The 21,628-nt window shown below is 33.4% G+C and overlaps 1 pseudogene; it reads left to right on the top strand.

The window, feature by feature from the left end:
* Positions 1–6,703: 6,703 nt before the first annotated feature.
* On the top strand, positions 6,704–10,103 carry LOC121325889 (annotated as a pseudogene).
* Positions 10,104–21,628: the final 11,525 nt, after the last annotated feature.

The following is a 21,628-nucleotide window of genomic DNA, read 5'->3' as shown; positions in this document are numbered from 1 at the left end:
ACGAATGAGAAAAGCATATTAAACTTACAGAAATACTATGCAAATGTACATTTTATAAGGTAATTGTATACGTGTGTTGCTACTGGGAAAGCTTTTTTTTTTTTTTTTAATAACACTCATTTACATATTTAATATAGCATTGTACTTCATGTTAGCTTCAACTTCATGGTTTATTTTATTCAGCTAAACAGTGTCCTAATCATCCATGAGAAAAATTGGTATGCAACAAATGTGGGAACATTTTTTAACTGCCAGATTACAATTCAAAGAGTGGTTTGTGTTTTCTTTTAGATCCAGAGAAAAGCCCAGAACCCAGATTTGTTTTCTTTCAAGCCTAGCCATACCGGCAAACAAACTTTGAGTTCAAAGCTTGAATCTAGTTGCAATGGATTTAAAGACAGACAATATGATTCAGTGTCAATAACCATGTATATACTGTAAGCATGTTTGTTGCATGAATATGGTCTGGTTTGGTCTGAAACATGTACATGTGTGTAATTCACTCTAGTTCTGCCTTTTTAAAATAATATATGTAGTGGATTGATAAATCAAAGGGCTGAAGTGCAGATGATGGAGAGAGTGAACCCTAACTCATTAATTCAGTACCAGATTTACATCACCAGTGAACACAGCTTTGAGCAGTATTACATTTATAATGAGTGAACTCCAGGCACACATTCTGTCATTATTGTGCACTAGGTGTGTATTCAGTGCTTGAATAATTGTGAGTACTGATTCATAGTATTCCTCTGAAATTGTTCCACTATCAATAACCAATCAATTCAAATTCCATGCAGACATATCAGCACTTGCTTTCACGGAAATCCCTGATTACAAGGATGAATGGTAAATAGACACACATGTTTGCTAATGCCTTCATCAGTGTAAATAAAGGCAGAAGACAGTAGGTTAATACATTGTGAATAAGTATGGATTTGGGAAATTCTGTCAGCAGTCGATGAAAGTTCATAATAAATTTGACCGATTTGGCTGATTCCCTGAAAGGAAATCTGCTTCTGGTTGAATTCAGGGTAAGACAATATTAGTGTTTGTCTGGATGGCAATTGCTATTGGCGAACAAGTATGAGGCAGTTTAGAAGGATAACTGAATGGAATACAGGTTGAAATTGAAAAGGACAGATTAATATTGAAATACTCAGAGATGCGGTGTGTCGATCTAAATAACCTTTAAAGCTGCAGTGCCCTACAAGTTATTCACTCATCAGAAACATGACCTTGTTGGATGTGTGTTGTGTTGTAGGTAATTCCAGCTGCAGGCACACATTCTGTTTCTCTGTGAGGCATCTTCTTGCTAAAATGGCATGCTAGCTGCTCCCTAGTGGAAATACATGTTTGGTCCTTTTCAAATGTTTTAAACTGCATAGCTACAATGTTTGAATATTTAGATTGTATCATTTTCTCCATTGTTCAGTTTAACTGGTAAGCAGCTTGTCTGTCTGCATTGTTTTACCTTTGTTTTCTTACTGATTTTGAGAAATCATGGAATAGTTCAGAAGCAGGTGTTGAAAGGTCACAAAGCCACAAGATTTCTCAATACTAGCAATACATTTTTTTTTTAAAGTTCTGTTTCTGTTTCATTATTCACCAGGTTTACTAGGTAGTGTCAAGGAGGCCACTTCTGAAAAGACTCCTGAAAGCTGAAGTGGTTTTAGAAATGACCACTAGGGGTGTTTCACTGCAATTTCAGCCAACTGTAATAGTGAGTTAGTAATTGGAAAAGAAAAAAAAAAAAAAGAAAAAAAAAAAGGTGCATAAAATCAGTCACAGAAGGGACAAAAATTACAGCTGCACACACCTTGTCATTGTTCAAACCACCTCAATTTAGACATTCTGCTTTTAGGAGACTTTTCTGAAGCAGACCCAATGGCCTAAAAAATGAATTGCTGATCTCAGAAGAAAAAGCAACAGATAATTGTAGAATTATAGAAAACACACATCATGGGATATTAAACATGTAAAAAGTTCAATCTGATGAAAATATAGGTTGATTAAATTATCCCTTCAAGCATATGTCTAAAAAAAAGAAGCATAACAACATCTCTACCATAGCACTTCAAATCAAATGGGTCAACATTATATGAAAGTTGCAATAAAACACAGAGACGAAGCCATGGGGATGTTTTCTAATGAAGTTAATCACATGCAAGGTCCTGCACTGAGCGCATGTAGGCAATTCCCATTTGTGATGACAATGAGAGACTGGTACTGCCATAATAAAGAATGCCCTTTCATGACTGTGGGAATGAACATGACCTTTGATTGCCAAAAGTAGGCAGGGATTGGTGATATAAAAGCCAGCGGAACGCAGCTTAAAAAATGAACACAAGGGAATGTCGGCTCACATGTTACAATTGCAAGATCTCTAATTGGAACCGTTCATACCATAGATTCAGAGAAAACAACAAAAAGAACATTGTTTGTAGAACTCAGCTTATCAGATTATGAGATTGTATACCCATGGAAACGGTTCAGACTGCATTTAGTCATATGACAGTACACAGTGAATGAGAATAGCTTTACTTGGTTCATTAATAAAATGTTTTATAAGTTGTCAGTGCTGTGCCTGTGTTAAGATGATTGTTACTCTCGCCATGCTGTTGTTGCATCTGTCAGCTTTGGCCTTTTGTTGCTGGCATGTTCTAGTGTTATGAGCTTTGTCACTCTGTTAGATAATAATATAAATTAATCTTTGACCCTAAATGAATAAAAAAAGCTGTTCTTAAATCGCTATAATCATACCATAGTGCTGTAGGCTTGCCACCTGTCATGGATTTGCATGGACAGTTCTTCAACATGTTTCACGTGTCCAGGCTGGTTGGTTGACAGTGATTTTACATTGATTATTACAGTATATCATTCTGTAGTCATTTAAGAGCATGTAGGGATTTTCATTTATTTATAAATCATATACTTTACTCTAAGGTTGGGAAGTGAGATTAATTTGCCCCCAGAGGGAGTCTGTTGCAGAGGTGGAGCAGCATGGGTGCAATTATTTAATGCTAACACTGCATACAATGCCATCCAGTTATCTACAGTATAATATTCCTCATCATTATATCTTGGCACACACATACAGAAAACTACATCCTGAGAGGGAGAAGAAGTCGTCGTGCATTAAGACAGAGGCACATCCCATGCAGTACGAAGACATGTCAATAAAACATTATATAAGCTGGGGCTTTGACACCTTGACGAGTTTCAACACTCTTTTTAGCCCCAGTATTTTACTACCTGTAAGTAAGGGTGTTCTTTTCAACACTGCTTTCCAGTGAAGTATACACAAGCAGCCCACTCTTATGCAATAATAAGATATAACTGTAAAAGAGGAAAGTTGCAAGTTAATTTAATAAACTGAATTAATTTTAAGTTGAATTTTGAGAACAGGTAGAATACAATATATCATCTATTTATGTATATATTTACAGTTTATGTATATGTTAATTAATTGTCATTTGATGATTTTTGTTGGTATATATACACATAAATAGAAACATAACATTTATTTAAAGATGTATTTTTTCCTAAATACAAAGCCATTAAAGTACATTGAAGAACAATATATAATCATATACAATCACTTAGAAGTATTTAGTTAATACTTTAATAGGAATGTAGCGCCCAAAACTGATTACAGATCAGAATTAAAAAAAAAAAAAAAAAAAAAATTATGGAATTTGGGTTTTTTCAAGGTCAAGCAATATATTCTAAAAGTTGCTAAACCCAACTCTGCTTTGAGAGCCCAGTTGAGCATGTCTCTTTCATTAAGTCAGCGTAATTTGAAATTTGAAACACAAGTCTAGAGTATAACCACTTTCCAATGTACAAGTTTAAATAATTAAACATGTTTTAAAATATGAAAACAAAAATTATGCCCTGGTGCTGTCTCTTACAGTCTGAACTGTTTTTCGAACTGATTAGGATTGAACAGGGAACTATCTATACAATAAAAATTCTCAGAAACTCCCTTTAATGTTATTTTTTATTTTTATTTTTTCTCTCGGTTTAACCAATAGTTGAACTATTGGTACAGTGCTAGCTGTTCAATAATATAAACGTAACATCAAAATTGATAAAATTGTCTTGCTGTTCGTTTTTTTTAAAGGCAAGTAAATAAATCCGGGGGATTGTGCATTTTGATTTGTGGATTTGTAGATTTTCAGACCTACAGAGACCAATATTATTGAAATAATTTAGTTTATTGAGAGATAATAATTTTACCGAAAGAAATTGCCAATAGTAATGCAACACATTTAGAGCCATATACATATACACTGTGTTACAGTGTATGTTGTAGCCCTGTAAGAACCTCCATAACACAGAATACTATACAATACCACTATTTTATCAAGCCATTGGTTCCATTGGGTCATGAATATGTTTTCTGTCTAGGTTTCTGCAAGCCATTTAACTGTCAAGTGGATCCAATGTGTAAACTGTAACTGTACTCAAGTTGGTGGCATGTACAAGTTATACCAACCAAGTAGGGTAGTTGAAAAGAAACATGAAAAGCGTGATACCCTAGGCTTACTAGCAGTTACTCGAGCAAGCTTCACAAGATTGCTGTTTTTTTTTTCTTTCATTATTTATTATTGCTGTTGTTACTTTATTGACAAGCATGAGGAAAAGTGACACAAATCAATCAAACTGACACTTTACACTCCTCTGTATATTGATTGATGTGTGAAGAATAGAAAGCAAGACAGCAACAGTGCTAAGAAACATGTCCATTTAAGTGATTAACAGACAGACTAACAAAGTGTGCTTTTCTTCTGTTGTTTACCCTCCATATACAAGTACAGGACTAATCTTACCATGTGACATTTTAAAAGTACTCCATCTATCCCCAAATCACCCCTAAAGAAATCATTTAGAATTAAAGTAAAAATGTTTTTAATTTTTTTTGTTTGTTTTTGTCTAATCATAGTACATGAACAGAAATCCTCTTTAACTACTAACAAATACATTTAGTGAAAAGTAATAGATTGGTTCATGATAAATGTGTTTGTAATACAGTTTCACAGATTGGGATATCCCTTGAGAACCAGCCTGTTTATTTTGTCAGCCACAACTGGCATAGATCCACTGCTGTATTTTTCAAGGTCCCGTCAATACAAATGTCCCCTCTGCAATATATTACATATTTATTGAAAGAAACCACATTTTGAAAATTATACAAAAATAAAGGATTATATAACAAAATCAATTAGTAAATCAATTACTAAATCAATTACACGTTTGTCTACTAGGCTTCCTCTGGAACATTGGTAGATCTAAAGAAGCATTTTAAAATACAGAATCATATTACATGGGTTATAAATGAAACCAAGCAGTTCTAAACTGATTTTGGAACCTCTATCTTATTTTATTTATTTATTTATTTATTTATTTATTTATTTTTATTTAACCACTACTATACAAAGGTTGAGATAGATAGAAAGGAAAATCAAGCTGTTAATACAAAATTCGAACCAAGCAATAAGAGGGCAATAATTTGCTTGAGAAAACAGATTTATTAAATGCTGGTTAGGGACAGTTTGGGTTTGACACAAATTGCTTAGTTTTGTTCCAGTTTAGACTACTGGATTTAGTTTAACTAATTTTTAAAATACACTTTGTGATTCCTTCAGCTTTCTAAGACACTAGTTCTGACAACAGGAAAACAAAGAACAAAGGCTAGTCTGAGGATATCTAAGAGGAATATATAATGTTATTTTTTTTAATAATGTTGTTCATTCTCACAGATTTAACACAGAATGCATTTCCTTAATTTTAAATTCGCAACATGTATTAGGCTATATAACAAGGATGACAATATGATGATATTGCATATCCTTTGTCCTAGTTGGCTCTACAGTGGAAGTGTAATCTTTAGTAAGGAAATTTAGGATTGAACTGTTGGGGCATGCTATTTCAGGGTAAGGATCAGGTCCAAGCAATGAAAGGAGTGCATTCTAAAAATGTTATTTGATAGATAATGCAAAATTGCTCCCAGAAAAAGAACCCTACATAGTACAAATAAAAATAATCACATTATGTCAAACTGAACACAGAAACTGCAAAAAACGTTTTTTTTTTTATAATATATATATTATATATATATATATATATATATATATATATATATATTATATATATATATTAAAAGTTATGTTTAATTCTTAAATGATTTACTGTGTGTCCATTTTACTACAAACTTTCCATATGTATTTGCGTAATGATTATTAGGTATTATGCATTCCAAATATTGTGGTGAAAAATATACATAAAAACAATACTTTAGAAATGGAAAATACAGTAGACACCATTCAATCCAAAACCTGTATGTTTTCTTTATAAAGTGCATGCTCATTGGTGTTTAAATGAAACACCATTAGCCTTCATTCTAAGTATTAAGACTTTAATGCGTTAAAAGTTTCACTTGAAATTATTTTCATGTTTAGAGCACATATAAAGCAAGTGACATCTCCACCTATCGGATTCCAGGAAGCAATAAGCATCAAAATGAAAATAACTCAAGTCCATTCCTTAATTATTGTCTATCCTTTTTATCTGGGGATTCAGAACAGGCAGATCACTATGGGATAGTAAGCCTGCAGGGAGACAATGCCATGCCTCTGATGTTCTGTTAAAATAGAAAGGAATATTTCTATATTTCAGTAGTCTAGCACAGTTGGGAGGCAAAATGATTCTCAGTTTTAGTTGGTTTTGCTGTTTGGCATTAGGGGGTCTACCTCTGGCATGCGCTTCCTGTATTTCGCAGTGTAGCTGTTTCTACCATAGCCTCAGTGATGGGTCTAAAACAAGGTATGTAAGTTGTTTATTTTGTATTATTATTATGAAAAACAAACACATTACTTGTTAAAGCTGATTTATGTTTTCTCTGTGTTTTTCTTTCCATTTGTGTTTTGTTCCCTAATTCACCAATTAGTGTGACTGGAGAATAAATAATAACCAACACACAAAACTAACACATAATTTGATTAATTGTGTTTAAAAATGTAAGGTATTTTATAATCATAACATAGATGTTTGTATTTATATTAAGTATTGTACCTCGTCTTTGATTGCAGGAGAGTTCTCTGTAACGACCCGGAGATGTCTTCAGTACCAGCGAACTTTCCCTCAGATACCTCCAAATTACGAATTGAGAAGACAGCTATTAAGAGGGTTCCAAGTGAAGCCTTTTATTACCTCTCTAACCTGGAATTGCTCTGGATGTCCTTTAATTCTTTGTCCACTGTGAATGCGGACAGTTTCCGCGGTCTGTATAATCTAGACGAGCTAAGGCTGGATGGCAATGCCCTCACTTATTTTCCCTAGGAATCAATCGTCGACATGCCCAACCTACGGCTACTTGATTTGCACAACAATCAACTCACTTCTATACCATCAGAGGCAATGGTTTACATGAAAAACATCACATACTTGGATCTGTCCAGCAATAGTCTGGTTACTCTACCTTCAGAACTAATGGCAGCTTGGCTGAGTGTGAAGCCAGCTCATGGTACCTATATTGACAATTCAAAGATTGTTCTAGGTAAGACGGCCCTGTTTTTGTCATTGTATACATCTTTGGGATTAAATTAGAAAAACATTTAAAACGCTCAAGGCTTTACTTTAGCTTTTAATCTTACAGAATAAAACCATTGTCCTAGAAAGTGGAAGGGATAAAAGGGGGATACTAGACGACTAGAGCTAATGTCAAAATCTTTTCATTTGTAAGGTTTGCAGACAGACATAAAGTACCATTGGGTGTTTATTTCATTATATAAATGTAATTTAACAAGAACAAAAGAGATAAATGGTCACAATAGTCAGAAAATAAACTAAATAATATGGATTAGCGTTTACAATTTAAATGGTTCATCCTTATTTGTGTATGGTTGGTGCTATCTAAGAAAATAGCACAGAATTGTTCTTAAACATAACTACAAGCCATTCTTAACCACAGTAAGGTTTAAGTAGCTTACAGAAAACATATCTCTCTGAGGGAAATTGTCCACATAATCACCAGAGCCACTGGTCAAAGAAAAGTTACCTTACCCGTGCTTTGGGTAAGTAGAGCTAAGAACAGTCAAAGCATTGAAAAAGCATGGATAATCAAAGTGGTGTGGCACAGGGGGAACAATCATGTCAAGGTAAAAGCAAATTATAAACAAGGAAAAAGCATTAAAAATGTAGAAGTCAATACCTGCTATCATTTGTACACAGAAAATACTTTTAGTAAATGTCCCAAGTAGACGCACATTATAAGGCAAATACAATATAAATATTTGATATTGGATAATGATTATTGGATCCCACTGAACTGTATTCAGTATGTAGACCTGTTTATATGTTAACCTGGTTGTTTTGTTTGTTCTTGTCGATAGGCCTCCATGACAACCCCTGGGTTTGTGACTGTCGGCTTTATGATTTGGTCAATTTTCTGAAGTCTCCGTCATCTTCAGTGGCAGACTTAGATGTTCTGAACCCGAGAGTCTCTCTGGAGTCTTGTTTAGTGAGGTTGAACTGAGGCAATGCCAGATGTCAACAGTACACGCTGCTGTTGCCTGAGTAACTACTCCGGTGGGTAACAATGTACTACTCCGATGTAGCACCATCGGGGTGGCAATCCCAGAGTTCACATGGAGAAGAGCTGATGGAAAACAACTGAATGGGACAGGTATGTATTACACTAATTGATGTAGTAATGTAGTATATATTATATATATATAACTACATTACTTAATTATATATATATATATATATATATATAATATATATATATATATACCCACATAATATTACACACACACACACACACACACACACACACACACACACACACACTATCTTAGCTTATGTAACCTAAGCTATCTTTTGAATAAATAATAAATTCTTTATGATCAATCATAAATGCTGAGGTAAAATTATAAGAAAGGTACATTGTTTAAGACAATAGTCAAAACATTTGTTTACTTGATTTAATATATTCTATATCATGCATGTCTGACTTTAATTCAGTGTAGAAAACAGTCGCAACTATTTATATATAAACACTTCATTTGTGTATATTTGAAACAATTGAAAATCATGCAGTATTATTTTGATGTCTACTTTTTTTTAACAGTGCAACAGGAAATCTCAAAAGTGGGGACCATTTGGTCTATATTTAGTATACCTGCTGTATCATATCGTGACTCTGGCAAATATGTCTGCAGAGCAACAAACTTTGTGGGGAGTGCCGAAGCTATAATTTCTCTTTTGATAATGGATGTTGCAAAAGCCGAAAATCAAACCACTACCCTCCCAAAGAAAACACTGATGAAGAGACCCAATGGAGTGGAGAAAGCTGCTTACCAAGAAAAGCTGGTGGTTAAGTATGTCGTTACAACCACAACTTCACAAACACCATACATTAAGCCCCTTGGCTATACTGAAAAGTATCCAGAACTAGAAAATCACAGCATTGATGAAAGTGGAATAAATGGACAGACATCTGACCCAAACAGTGGCACTGTCCCACAGGATAGGAACAAAACTAATGTGAGCAGCCTTCCAGCAAACGCTTCTTCCCACCAACAGAAGCTGGAACGAGTGGTTAGGTCTGTAAAGATAATTGGGGACACTGATCATACAGTTACCTTAACCTGGAGGGCTCCTACAGCCAAAAACACAATTTTTATGTCCTGTATGCTATCTTCGGAGAAAGGGACATGCGCAGAATTAATGTCGGCCCAAGCAAGAACAGGATTACCACTGATGGACTCATGCCAAGAACAAAGTACATTGTCTGTGTGTGCATCAAAGGGCTGATTCCTGTTGCCTGTGTAATAGCCATGCCCCTGACACTGATCGTCTGCTGCGGGGCCCTGAAAAGGCGCTGCATAAAGATGTTTGGGAGAAAGGCGAAAGATATTCAAGACTCCTATGTGACATTTGAAGCTTTGTCCCCAAGCCCAAAGGCAAAGGGTCTGGAAGGTGGATATCTGACAAGAGTCAGCCCAGAAGAGTCTAACCGTCTTCTCTCAGCAAGGTCCAGCCTGGATTCAGAAGTCATTGCTAAAATTGAAGGGCAGCCCAATGAGTATTTCTGTTGATAACACTTTCATCATCAAAGATTAAAAAGGAGTTTTGTTGGCCCTTGAGCATTTTGCCTGTGTGAGAATAGCATTTGCACCAAATGCATGAACACAGATATGGAAATATATCAGGTTCATTGCATTGTTAATAAAGATTTTCCTCCTGTTTTAGGTGCCATTCACAATATTGCATATGATGGGTCTGATCAGGTTTTAAACACAGAGCTCTTGCAATCCTCTCATGAGGCAAGGCCACACACCTATGGGAATTATGTTACTAACACTGACCGTTTGCTGAAAATGTATCCTGTGAAATGTTAAAAAGGGAATAATTCAGTTTTGTTGACAGTTTTACAGTAAATATGGTAACCATTTTTCAGCCCATATCGCCATGTAAAATACTTTAAATTCCCTATCTTTCATTTGTTATGTATTTGTAATGTTTTACAAACTACAAACCCAGTTGCCTCACATCCATTTATTATGACTTTGGGGGAGAAAACTGAATCAATGTGAATAAATAACAATAAACCATTTTAAAAGACAACTGTTATGGTGATATCATGTGTTACTAGTACACAACTTCTGTGAAGTAAAATGTGAATTGCACAGATTTTTATTTCAAGGGACAAATTAGTTATCATGAGTTGTATGTGTGTTACTGTGTATCATGTAAGTTTATGTGCCAGGCTTAACACTCCCACCACCATGCTTGACAGTTGGGATGAGGTTCTTTTGTTCAAACACAGTGTTTGGTTTTTGCCAAACATAAAGTTTCTCATTGAGTCCAAAAAGTTCTACCTTTGACTCATCTGTCCAGAGAACATTGTTCCAGAAGTAGATCATCTATGTGCTCTTTGGCGAACTTGAGGTGGGGAGCAATGTTCTTTTTAGAGAGCAGTGGTTTCCTCCTGGCTATACTTCCATGAACACCATTCTTGTTCAGTCTTTTTCTGATAGTTGAGTCATGAACACTCACATTATCCAAGGCAAGAGTGGCCTGCAGATCCTTAGATGTTACTCTGGGGTTCTTTGTGACATCCTTGATGATTTTCCGGTTTGTTCTTGGAGAGATTTTGGTAGGACGACCATTCCTGGATAGAGTGACTGTGGTCTTGAATATGGACTCCATGTATTGGAACTAAATTTCAATTGTCATTAGAGGAAAAACAGCCCCATAGAAGGATATTACCACCTCCATGCCTAACAATAAGTATAGTGCTCTTTTCTTTGTACTGTCAGTGTGACCAAATAGCTCGATTTTTGTTTCATCACTCCACAAAACCTTTGACCAGAACTCATATTCATCAAACTTTAAGCAAATGTCCTTATGGCTTTTTCCTTGGCCTGCGACCATAGAGACCTTCATCATGCAATACTCAACCTGTGATTGAAATGGAAACAACAGTTGAAATTGGGATATTCAAATGCTTGGAAATCTTCTTGTATCCTTCTCTAGCTTTATGAACAAAAAAAAAAAACTCTGCCTAAGATCTTCAGCTAGCTCTTTACTTTCCCATATTGACATATTGGTAATGACAGCAATCATCCAATGCCTAACCCTTTAATACTCTCTAAGAATGTTCACCTACAATCCAGCATTTTCTAGACTTTTCTAGAATTAGGTTCTTCATTATCATATTGAAATTTCTAGCACCTTGTAGATAATAGTATCATAGCATCAAAGGGTATGAATATTAGTTTTGCAAAAAAAAAAAAAAAAAAAATGCTGAAATAATTGTGGACATCTATTTCTTATAACTTTTCTTCCTCACCAGAAAAGCAAAACTTCTGCGACAAAAGATTTTTCCTAAAATTCTTTGTTTGAGAAATTTATAGAAATTATAAATTTCCATTGGGGTATGTACACTTTTGATTACAACATATATATATATATATATACGCACACACACATTATATACACATTGTGTGGCTATTTAATTGTTTGGAAAAAAATATTTTTTATAGTTCTTGTTTTTTGTGTTACTATGCATTAGAGCTACACATTTCTTAACATGTAAATTTGTTCACACACAATTCAAAATAAAAATGTATAATATTAAGCTAACTATTACTATTTGAACACATCTTTTATAAACAGAAATCTGAAAGATTTAATGCTAAAATGTGGCATAAGCATGCAACCACTTTAGTTGATTACTGAGTGTAATTCCATTGGAGAAATACTGGAAAGATAGTATGGTTGCTCAAGGGAAAAAAAAAAGTCACTTGTTAAAGCTGCAATTATGTACAATGTTTATGTGTCAAATACAAGACAATGGTGTATTGTTAAAGAAAGTCAAAGGCTTGAAAACATTAGTGTTTGTAAAATACTTAGAAATAGGTAATAGTGTCATTGTTTTTTATTTGTTTATTATCCAAAATAAAATGTTAACACATTTTTTTTTTCAAGACTAGTATTTCTTAATAAAATTCAGTTAAATGGCACAAAACTGCTCTAGCTTCTGTTACTTATTGAAGTGTTAGTGGCCATGTGTCCTGTACTTCGATCAGAGAAACGTAATGAATTCAATGACAAACTCTTAACACTAGTAGACAGGCCTATACCCATGGTAATCTATTAAAAAGACATGTGAAGGCCATCAATAACATTTTGCCTAACATATCCTTTTCATTTTCATTTTTTTTTTGGTAAATATTGAGCTTTTGGATAAGGTTATCATTTTAAAGCTGATTTTTGTGAAATGTAATAGCTTACATTTCATGGCCTAATATAATCTCCTTAACCACCAGCATGTGTTTAGGTAAATACAGTATAATCGTAAATCATCGAAAAACTACTCACTTCTAAATCTTTTGTAGTCATTTTTGTATTACTTTAGTATAAATACATGCCCGGTTTCCCATTGGAAATAGTGATATTTTGAAACATCACTGTCCTGGTCACAAAAGCAAAGTTTGTGGGGAATAATAGCCATTTTCTATACTTTTGAGGCATAAGCAATTAGGAAATAACACTTACTACCCAGGAACAAAAAAAAAAAAAATTGTTACACGATGTTATCTGACACCACAGTGTTTTGGAAGCACAGTAACCCATCTTTCAATGTGTAAACTTCCTCATTTAGCTTACCACTAAAACACGTTTAGAAAATCCATAAACTATAACCTAACATGGAGCAGCTGAAAAGTCTGTATCATTTATCTCTAGTTTTTTGTTGTATTGTGTTTCAATCATACCAGCTGGCATACAAGCACCTGTTAAGGTACTACAGCCGCCAGGATGCACCTGACCAGGATCAACTTTCTGCCAAACAACTATTCTGAGGCTTATGTATGGATTGTAAATTCCCCTGCTTGTTTATGATGCGATGTCAATAGTTAAAATAAGTTATTTATTTGTCTTCTCTATTTGGAACCAGAGAAGCCATTGGGAAAACTTTAGCCAAGTTATTTGAATAAAGTGGACAATGAAGAATAAAACAGAAATCTAGTTTGCTTTCTTTACAGTTTCATTTTTTCACTGTTGGGATTCTGTCGTGGATTGACTGAGGAGGACACAGACAAACTAAAAACTCAGAACTGAAAAGAAGCAAAGGAATGTGAATTAGACAAAAGAAATACTTTAGGGAGGATTTGAACTTTATTTCTGCGTGTCTTAACTACAGCCTGTGTAAAACTAAGAAATACATTTAAAATGCATTCACTACATGCATTAACACTAAAGTAAAGATATATAATTACACTAAAGGCCCATTTTGAGATGACTTTGAATTATTATTGTAAACCTGCATTTAAATCCCGCATTTACAACTTCTAGTTAGTAGAGATTTTACATAGAGTACACACTTGTTAAAAACAGCAAAACAGACACCAAAGCATATCCTGGACCAACTTTTATTAATACAGATTATAAATATTGTATTTGTAAAACAGTACAGCAGTTCAATAGTAGAATATTAAAGATTGACCTAAATAAACTGTTTCACTGAACTGGCACAAAAGCTATGCGAATCATGATATACAGACTAAATTGTGCCACTTAATGTGAGCTAATAAGTAAGTCAGGTAGACTAAAATAACTTTGTCAGTTTATGTTTCGGTAGGTTTCTGGTCAGAAATGATATAGTCATTATTATTATTATTATTATTATTATTATTATTATTATTATTATTATTATTATTATTATTATTATTATTATTTTGTTGTTGTTGTTGTTTTAAAAATAGTTTCTGTTTAGGACAGTTCTACATTTATATTACAATACATTTCTTACAATAACATTAGATAGTACAATTTAGCAGGAATAATGCAATGCAAAATTAATAATTATAAATACTTTCCTATATTATAGGATATATATATATATATATATATATATATATATATATATATATATATATAGTCACGTCTGCTGCGTTTTGCAGATTTTCACGTACTCTTTTTATTCGGTCTTATTTATTTTCTGTTTACTCTGCACACACTCTTAACTCAGGGGAGACGTTAGGAGGACAGAGATGTTATAAACTCCTAGTGGTTTATGTTCGAGCACTGGACGAGCTGTAAGTATGTCCATATAACCTTTATTTAATCAAGAAAAAAGACACTCAAGACTCATTCATTTTAAGTTTTACGAATCAGAGCAATGCTCCTTCGGTTTATTAAAATGCTTTTAATATTGGGAAAAAGGTAGGTTGATCAGACCACCAAATTCCAATGCATGCGGTCTACAAGCACCCACTTCTATATTTCAGTTTCATTCAGTATAACACTCTCTTAAAACCAAAACATAGTTTCAAAACCTTACAGCAATACAACCAATACATGTAAGATATAACAATGTTAGTAATATGCTTACCTCCTATTATAAGGAAAAGTAGCGTGAACAAAGGAATCAGTCTGGTGGAGATCTGCAAGTGATGGACCACTTCACCCTGTCAAGCAAAGGTCTAGAATGTGGTACCCTTTTACTAAAAGTGTCAGTTTTTATAGGATTCGTCTCCATAGGAATACATGGAGAATCTTTATCAAGTCCAACCTTATCTTTTTGGCACACAACAGCCTAAAAATTTAGAGCCTTGTGTCAGCAATTTTTCAAGATACGACACCTGGTCCACACATCCGATCATGATCTCATCCGCTCATCTCTCGACCCCTCCTCTATCTAAAAAGTTAGGTGAAACAAAGAAAATAATATTATTTTGAATATATGAGTGTTGTTTGAAATATATACAACACTATTAGTTATGATTATATTGATTATATGTATTAATGTCTAATAATATATTCCCTCATGCCATTCTATTCTTCAAATTAGTTTTCCTTCTCTCTTTACAGGCGTGTGCTTAACAGATATTATAGGGAACTTCCATCTTATGTTTTTCCCAATATAGAGTTTCTCTTCATGGATAATCTATTTGTTTTTTATTTAAGTGTAAGATTGTAATGTGTCTGTCCTATGAGTTTCCTAACAGCACGAATTCAGCTGAACTGCGGACAACCTCCTATTTTTTTTCAGCTGCACAAAAACCAGCTAAAACCAGTTTTCTAGTTGTGCGCTTAGCTTTCCAATTTCCGCGATAATCAAGGTTCCTCCTGATTTTTCTATGGCGAGAAGACACTCTAACCTTGACGCTGTTTGATAAGAGAACTCCGCTCTTCGAGCCAACTATCCCTTTACTTTCTGGCACGACTTCAAGACAGGCTCACAGCAAGATATAAAATTTTTACTTTCTTAAAACCCATCTTCTATTCTTTTTCTTAAAATTACTTTTTAAGCTTCTTATTTTATTTTTCAAACATCACTTTATGTTGCAACATCTTTTAACTCAGAGTCAAACTAGACAGTTTATTCCCTATGGCACAACTATTTTAAATGTAAACCTATCTTGATGAGAGACAATTTCATGTATATTATTATAACAGGCAGTGTTAAGCATATGGTCTTACACGCACAAATAGTTTATAGTAAAAAGCAAGCATATTAAACCTTATTTCAACATTTAACAACATTTTCTTAGGCTAAAAAGGGTGCTGCAGAAACTTAGCATTCAATTCTGGGAATCAAGCCCATCTTGATAAGAAACTGCCTAAAAACTGGCCACTGGTATCAAACTATACCAGCTTCTTGCTGCATTATTTTATACCTAAAGAAAGCATGATTTTCACAATTATTGATTTGAGCAGCATTAAACATTACATTTACATAATTTTCCAAACTAAAGATTATACAAACACTACAAAAGATTATAACACATATTATTGCATTAATACATTTCATTTTAAATTCTCCAATCCATGTCCGGTGTTTCAGCTCGCTCCCAGCAAGACTCCACTTCGGTCTCAGGTTCAACTCGGGTTGGTTCCTGTTAATATCTTTTGGGTTTACATTTAAATGAGAGAAAGAAACACCTACAGAATCATTGCATTCAAACAAGATTCTACAGTGTTTAGCCAAATGACTGCATGCTGGACAAAGTCTGAGCCCAGTCACTGATGACTTGCTTTGGCACATATTACATGCACAATTAACAAGAGGATTATGTTTTAATTTATGTGTCAGGGTTACTTCTGCACCATGTACAATAGTTCTGGATCTGTACATATTGTTACTATACACTTCTTTCTGCTCACACAAGGTCACTTTAGAAGGGATGCCATTCATCCAGAATACAGTCGGGGGCCAAAACTCACTGTTTTTCATATCAGCAGGCACCTAACTTGTAGTTTGTTTATCATCATCTGTTGGCAGACACAATACAACTGAATCTGAATCAGTTGAGGAACCATGAGCCTTAGCTACTGAGATTCTCCATACAAAAGGATTCAATATTTTACTGACCAGCCTAGCTGATTCAACGTTATTTGCGACTATATATATATATATATATATATATATATATATATATATATATATATATATATATATATATATATATAGTATATATATATATATAATAACCATATCTCTAGTCACATTTGGTATACATTTTACATTTTATCTAACCTGAGTCTTCTGGTGTCTCTGGGTGTCTTACAGAGTTAAAAATTACGTCATGGGAGATTATGGGTAATAAGCTTTGCTAGACTGAGTCTGTCGTCAAATACCTAGTGCAAATACTTTCAATGAGTTTCTTTAAAAGGAATATGGACTCCATTTACATTATCCTAACAATAGGTTTTGTTCTTCTCCATGTAACATCATGTTTGACAGGTTGTTTTTACTTGTTTTCAGCTCCTAAACAGTTGCAGATTTCAAGTAAGCATTAACATTTTATAAGTAACTTCAACTGCAACTGTTTAAGAGCTGATAACAAGTAAAAAGGCCTACTAAGCAAATGATCAGTTCAATTAAGGGTATAGAGTTAAGTGACTGAGAGCTCGGTTGGAATGAAAACCAACAGCTACAAGGGGTCCCCAGGACCGAGTTTGAGAAGCCCTGGTTTATAAGAATGCAATTATATAGTTATTAAGCAAGCATCAGAAATAAGGAGGTTTGAAGTAGACATTGATTTAAATTTGAATGTTAAGCCTTAGGAATTGGTTTAGTGGAAGCTAATAGATATGGAAGTAAATCAATGCCTTTCTTCTTTAGTGTATTCTCAATTAAATGTATTCCTAATGTGACAGTACAGCACTTATTGCAAAGCCCCCTTGAAATGAAACAAGGCAGGCTGTTTCTGATGCAGACTAGTCAGAAGGAGAATGAATGTACAGAAGTGGTAGAAAAATAAATGCTGAAACCATGGGGACACATAGACAGTATGTTTGATATGTTAACATGGAAAAACATATTATTCTATTTTGCTTTTTGTAAGAGATGAACGTATACTTAATAATCTGTACCAAACTACAGTTTATAATTGGACACAGTGCTTTTTATTATTTGATTCTGTTTCATCCAAACAAATAAAAATGAAAATACATTAATTTCAAACTTTTTTTTTTTTTTTAAATAAAGCATGATACATAAACTGTTTCTATTTTTAGTTGCTAACTGATGAGACATACCAGAAACAAAAATAATGAAACCAGAGACTGCAACAGCATTTACTACCTGTTCAGTCTTATTGAGGCAGGGCTACAGCATTCACTGTGCAGTTATTTGATGAGTTATTCAACTCCAGAAGAGTACTTTTGGGTAATTTCAGAAAAAAAACCCTCTCTATTACCATGATAGTATGGTATTAAAAGCTTACAACAGCCATGTTATTAAGCGTACTTCCTGAATAAAAATGGATTACCACAGAGATACAAGCCAAAGATTATAAGCCATTTCCTTTCAACCATTCCATATACAGATGTGTATTTGCATGATTGCCAAATGCCATATTTGTTTTCCATTCAAAACAACAGAAAGGGGATTCTTATATAATTAACTATTGTATGTACATGAATAGGAATAGTGGTAAGCAGATTATAATTTCCTGTTATAATTTCCTGTTCCCCATCATCTCTCTCTCTCTCTCTCTCTCTCTCTCTCTCTCTCTCTCTCTCTCTCTCTCTCTCTCTCTCTCTCTCTCTCTCTCTCTCTATATATATATATATATATATATATATATATATATATATATATATATATATATATATATATACCACCCTGACATCATGACATATTCTCTCAGTTTGTGTCATGATAAAGTTCGAGAAAAATGTGGACAATGATTAATCTGACCTAAATAATTAATAATAATAAAAAAAGAGAAAACAACAACATTAGTTAATTTAAAATGCTGTCATTTGCAACTTGAATTAAACCATCAATTTATGGAACGTAAGTTTTATTTTTCGGGTTGTACAATGACTGTTTTAATGTCAATGTTCGGGTCTAGGTAATGCAATGTAACACTATTAGTCACAAGACAGTACCTATGTGTTTCAGCTACATCTATTTAAAGTATTCGTTACCATTTTGTTTGGTATTACAAACCCTGGATTGCTTGCTCACAAGCTGCACTATGTTGGGAATTCTGGTTATGATAAGTGTAACTCTTATCTTCCATTCTTTACCTACTGCCATTCCAACATATTTTGCTTTAAATAAGCACAAATCTATGTTCAGTTATAATCATATATTCTATTTATCAAAACAATGAATATAAATAAACACAACACTGAAAGATACCTGTCAGTGTTAAGCTGGTTACAACCTTTTTTGTTTAGTTTTTTGATTGAATATGTAATACCCCATTTTACAGTCTGTAGTTTTACATGGCAGCTGAGACTTCTCATGATATAAACACATTATTTTCACTATGTATACAATTGTTAACAATAACGCCACATACAGTAAACAGTGAAACATGGGTATGCAGCTAATTACAAGTTTTAAAAAAATTGTACACATATAAATATTAAAAGAACAGGAAGGTAATGTGCTAAAGATATTGGAAATGTTGCTATAATTACTGAATATCTGTAAGTTTACAGTATATAGCAAGTATTATGCTATATACTGTGACAAAATTGATATACATTCAGCAGGTAATGTGCATGTAAATGACTCAGAATTCAGATTTAAAATAATAATAATATACATATTAGTCTAGTTATATTTTTTTATATTTTTTAAATGGTAGAATGACCATATTTATTGCAATATTGCGATCCCTTCACTGATTTAAATCTATAATTGTTTCAGGGCAATATTGGAATCACCTCACAACTTACAGTTAAATAATAATAATAATAATAATAATAATAATAATAATAATAATAATAATAATAATGTGTTGGCTGAAAACAACTTTAAGAAATATCGAGTTAATTCTATGGCTCAGCTCTCTTGGAAGACTTCATTAATTACTAGTAGCATAAAGTACTGATGTAACATTCCCTAAGACTTCCATAGCATCCTGCCATATTCTCTGGGATAGCTGGGTCCTTTTTCAGTCCCAATGAAAAGATGAGGAAATTGGATGCCAACCAATAAGAACACTCTTCAAACATCATCTATTGTTCCAAATGCATTATTAAACATTACAGAAGGTTTTATTTATATATTTCTTTATTTCGGACAATTAATGTATAAGCATGTATAATGTACTTATATGCATACTTATATAAGTATTTATTATATTTACTTTAAAGCCAGTTTAAAACTACTAATTTAACAATTTGAACTGTTTTCTTTTACATACAATAATATTAATGCACAGAATTGGCATAAGACACAAAAAAGCTGTGAAACACTTGTAAAACAGCAACAGGGCTAGAGAATAGCTAATGTGGCTTTGTTATCACTTTGTTGAACAATTTTATTACTTTTAAAAAATATTTTTATTTTCTTTGTGATGACAGTATTTTACTGTTACCTTACAGAATACACTTCATGAAATAGCAGGAATAGTATAACCTGCCTTCTAATAATCTAATTGTTTTTTAAATATTGCTACAGACCACACTAATTTGGTTTAAGCTTCACCATTGGACCTATGATCATTAGAGGTGGTATATTTGAATAGGATTAAAATCAACCAATCATTCTTTATGTTATATAGCGCCTTTCATAGTGGAACACCATCACAAAGTGCTTTACAAGATGCAATAAATACAAGAAAATCCAAAATACTTCAAATAGAGACATGCATAATACATGATATACAGTGGAAAGTACATAATACATGATAGTGGCATAATAAATAGTACACCAAATACTGTGGAAAATGCATAATACATGAAAAGTACAATACAGTGGAAAGTGCATAATACATTAAATAGTACAATAAATACAGTGGAAAGTGCATAATACATGATAGTAACAATACGTGAAATAGTGGCAGCAGCTAATAAGAGACATCAGACTTAAGGAGCATGGAAAGCAAAAGAGAACAGGTGGGTTTTGAGAGTTGATTTAAAGCGAGCTACGGTCGGAGCATCATGAACCAAAGCTGGGAGAGAGCTCCAGAGAGTCTGAGCCATGAAGCTAAATGAGCGTTCTCCAAGTGTGGTGCGCTTTTGCTTGGGGATAACAAGTAAGACAGAGTCAGAGGACATCAGCTTGTTGGCAGGGACATAGCGGGTTTATATATATATATATATATATATATATATATATATATATATATATATATATATATATATATATATATATATATTATATAACATTCACTTTTTTTCTAGTTTATCATAAATCAAGATTGATATTGTACCTCATAGGACAGCAATCTCATTTTCTTTATGGGGAAAAAAAAAATATAGCAAACATTGCCCAGATATTTAGACAGACTCAGTATTTAATTAATTTGCTGTTTATGTTATTTTAAACATCACTGCTTCACATGTTTACTTCTACTTACCAATACATTTCACTTGCAGCATGTTAATATTCCTGTTTGAGCCAGAAGATGATGCTGTTGTGTAAAGGCTACAGTTACAGTACATTTTACCTCCACAAAACAGACTGCCATACATAAATTCTGGGAGACAGAATACAGCTATTGCATGATTAAGCCTTGCAATCCTTAGAAGCAATAATGTTTTCTAGTTTGGTTTAAATATTAGTTTTAGACATTGTGTTTAAACCATATCAGTAATATTCTAAAACCTAACAATAGCCTTTTCTGTCTTAAATCAGACCATG

This window comes from Polyodon spathula, chromosome 13 (genome assembly GCF_017654505.1).
Source record: "Polyodon spathula isolate WHYD16114869_AA chromosome 13, ASM1765450v1, whole genome shotgun sequence".
NCBI classification, from domain to species: domain Eukaryota; kingdom Metazoa; phylum Chordata; class Actinopteri; order Acipenseriformes; family Polyodontidae; genus Polyodon; species Polyodon spathula.
Note: the sequence above shows the minus strand (reverse complement) of the source record. Positions and strands in the feature narration are given on the sequence as shown.